Here is a 4,145-nt window from a genome sequence, read left to right as displayed (position 1 = left end):
CAAACAGACATGCTCCGGTGTCTGGTGGAGCTTCAGGAACGGCAGCAGGATGACAGAGTGCCGCTACAGCCCCTGTATAACCCCCCTCACCATGTTCCATAGCCTCCTCACCCAGACGTGTAAGAATGCGGGGGGGGGGAGGCTCCGTACACCTTCCCATTCCACCCCAGTGGACAGCCCAAGCAAAAGGCTGTCATGTTTTTAACCTTTTTTTAGTGGCCTTTTCCTTCCCACCGATCCTCCTCCCAAACCCCACCCGGGTTCCCTCTCTCTTTTTATAATCTATTAATAAAGAATAAATTATTTTTAAATTATAGTGACTTTATTTGGTTTGAAAGCAAGCTAGGGGAAGGGGGAGGGTGGGTTCCTTACAGAGAATGAGTCAATAAAGGGGACGGGTTTTCATGAAGGAGAAACAAACAGATATTTCACACTGTAGCCTGGCCAGTCATGAAACTGGTTTTCAAAGCTTCTCTGATGCACGGCGCTTCCTGGTGTGCTCTTCTAATCACCCTGGTGTCCGGCTGCGCGTAATCAGCAGCCAGGCGATTTGCCTCAGCCTCCCACCCCGCATAAAGGTTTCGCCCTTACTTTCACAGAGATTGTGGAGCACACAGCAAGCAGAAATAACAATGGGGAGATTGGTTTGGCTGAGGTCTGAGCGAGTCAGTAACGATCGCCAGCGACCTTTTAAACGGCCAAATGCACATTCTACCACCATTCTGCACTTGCTCAGCCTGTAGTTGAACAGCTCCTGACTCCTGTCCAGGCTGCCTGTGTATGGCTTCATGAGCCATGGCATTAAGGGGTAGGCTGGGTCCCCAAGAATAACTATTGGCATTTCAACATCCCCAACGGTTATTTTCTGGTCCGGAAAGTAAGTCCCTTGCTGCAGCCGTTTAAACAGAGTAGTGTTCCTGAAGACGCGAGCGTCATGAACCCTTCGCGGCCAGCCCATGTTGATGTTGGTGAAACGTCCCTTGTGATCCACAAGTGCTTGAAGCACCATTGAAAAGTACCCCTTGTGGTTTATGTACTGGGTACCCTGGTGCTCCGGTGCCAAGATAGGGATATGGGTTCCATTTATCGCCTCACCACAGTTAAGGAATCCCATTGCAGCAAAGCCATCCACTATGACCTGCACATTTCCCAGAGTCACTACCTTTCGTAGCAGCACCTGAGTGATTGCTTTGACTACTTGCATCACAGCAGCCCCCACCATAGATTTGCCCAGTCCAAATTGATTCCCAACTGACCGGTAGCTGTCTGGCATTGCAAGCTTCCACAGGGCTATCGCCACTCGCTTCTCAACTGTGAGGGCTGCTCTCCTCTTAGTATTCTGGCGCTTCAGGGCAGGGGACAGCAAGTCACAAAGTTCCATGAAAGTGCCCTTACGCATGCGAAAGTTCCGCAGCCACTGGGAATCATCCCACACCTGCAACACTATGCGGTCCCACCAGTCTGTGCTTGTTTCCCTTGCCCAGAATTGGCGTTCCATGGATAGATCCTGCCCCATTAACAACATGATCTCCAAAGCACTGGAGCCCGCGGTTTGACAGAATTCTGTCTCCGTGTCCATGTCCTCATCACGCTTGTCGCTGCGCTGCCGCCGCCGCTGCCTCCTCGCCTCGTTTTCTGGTCCTGGCTCAGCATAAACTGCACGAGAACGCGCGAGGTATTTACAATGTTCATGACTGCTGTCTTGAGCTGAGCGGGCTCCATGCTTGCCGTGGTATGGAGTCTGCAGTGTTCACCCAGGAAAAAAGGCGCGAAATGGTTGTCTGCCATCCATTGCTTTCATGCAGGGAGGGAGGGAGAGGTGAGGCTGTACCCAGAACCACCTGCGACAATGTTTATTGTCCCATCAGGCACTGGGATCTCAACCCAGAATTCCAATGGGCGGGGGAGACTGCGGGAACTATGGGATAGCTACCCACAGTGCAACACTCCAGAAATCGATGCTAGCCCTGGAACATGGACGCACACCACCGAATTAATGTGCTTAGTGTGGCCGCATACATTCGACTTTATACAATCTGTTTCCCAAATTCGAATTATATAAATTCGGATTAATCCCGTAGTGTAGACATACCCCTACTTATCCTATCTTACCACACCTCCCGCAAGGTCTCTGGACAAATCAGGTGTGAACTACTCCTTTGATACAGACGTGTCCCAATCCAGGTGAATTGAGCTAGATTTTGGGCCAATGTCAGTTTGGAAAAGGCCTGCTTAATCCAGCAGGTTTCTTAAAGTATCTGTTGCTGTGAACCGCATGCAATCTAGATGTGTACCCCAAAGATATCAAACATGAAAGAAACACAAAGCAAGTTTTGGGGAGGTTTCCAGAGCCAGGCCTGAGAGTTAAACAGCTGTGCTAAAAAGGAAAAGGAGCCTCAGCACCTATCAGAATAACTGGTTGCAAAATTTAAATTAAATTAAAAAAACAAAACAAAACAAAAAACAACCCAGAAAAGCTATCATCACACATCCATCACTATTTTAGATTTTGACATCTCCTGCCTTATGTGACATCTTTGCTTTGCAAACAAGAGACCTGGAGAACTCTGTGGCTGTTACCCTCTAACTGGGTAAAAGGCTATACATCTTGTCTCAAGTAATTTTCCTCTTAAGGGAAGATTTATTTTAAAATTTATCAAAATAAATTCCATTTTAAATAGAAATAATTACAGTCTCTACTGGGTCTCTATTCTCGTACATGCTATTTCTCTCACATATTCCCTCACTCTAATTCCTTTGGAGTGAGGGTGGCTAATCCTGAAATTAAAATATTTCCTATGTAGTAGGAGGGGGCATGGAGAGAACTAAAAGAAAACCTGAATTATATTGTAACATTGAAAGTTATCACATAATCAGCATTTTCCATGACACTAATTAACTTCATGTTTAATTTCATTGTCACTAGTAACAACTTATTCAATGATATATAAACTGATAGGGCAATTGTCAGGGTTCCCTCCCAACTCTGAACTCTAGGGTACAGATGTGAGGACCCGCATGAAAGACCCCCTAAGCTTATTTTTACCAGCTTAGGTTAAAAAACTCCTCAAGGCACACATTCTACCTTGTACCTTAGATTAGGTAATGCTGCCACCACCAAGTGATTAGAGAAAACTCAGGGAAAGGACCACTTGGAGTTCCTGCTCCCCGCTAATATCCCTCCAAACCCTACACCCCCTTTGCTGGGGAGGCTTGAGAATAAACAAGATAACTACAGACCAACCTTGGGTTTTTTTAGGACACTAAAAAAACCAATCAGATTCTTAAAAAAACAGAACTTTATCAGAAAGAAAAAAGGTAAAAGAAGCACCTCTATAAAATTAGAATGCAAGATAATCTCACAGGGCAATCAGATTCAAAACACAGAGAATTTCCCTCTGGGCAAAACTTTTAAATTACAAAAAGAAAACCAGGAATACACCTCCCTCTTAGCACAGAGAAAATCACAACCCAAAATAAAAGTAAGCTAAGGCATTCCCTTGCTATTACTTACTAATTCTAATGGATTTGGATTGCTTGCTTTCTTGTTCTGTCTCCGGCAAACACCCAGAACAGACAGACGAAGAACAGACAAAACAAAGCCTTCCTCCTCCCTGCCCCCACAGATTTGAAAGTATCTTGTCCCCTTATTGGTCCTTTTGGTCAGATGCCAGCTAGGTTACCTGAGCATCTTAACCCTTTACAGGTAAAAGGATTTTGTGCCTCTGGCCAGGAAGGATTTTATAGTACTGTATACAAGAAGGTTGTTACCCTTCCCTTTATATTTATGACAGCAGTTTTCTCCTAATTCCCATTTCCACCCAGTTAGCTTTATGTGAAGTCACATTCTACAATAACCTAGGAGCCTTCCTTTTCTGTGATTTCATTTCTCCCTGGGTCTTTTCCCAGAAGTCTGGGTGGAAGGGGTCTCACACTATGTGGGAAGGCTGCATCACGACAAAAACCACCTGTGTTCTATTTTCACACTTCCTAATCCTTCAAAGTAGTAGCAGGAGGAGAAGTGATACAAATGCATTAGACTTAATAGCAAGTCTAAGAGACCAAACCACAGACTCTGGACTTAGCATTCTTGTATCCTGCAGTCTGAACTTGGAATGTGATACATTCCCTCATTGGCTACCATC

The sequence above is a fragment of the Trachemys scripta genome, chromosome 25 (assembly GCF_013100865.1).
Source record: "Trachemys scripta elegans isolate TJP31775 chromosome 25, CAS_Tse_1.0, whole genome shotgun sequence".
Classification (NCBI taxonomy): Eukaryota; Metazoa; Chordata; order Testudines; family Emydidae; genus Trachemys; species Trachemys scripta.
The sequence above is the reverse complement of the archived record's forward strand: the minus strand, read 5'-3'. Positions refer to the sequence as shown.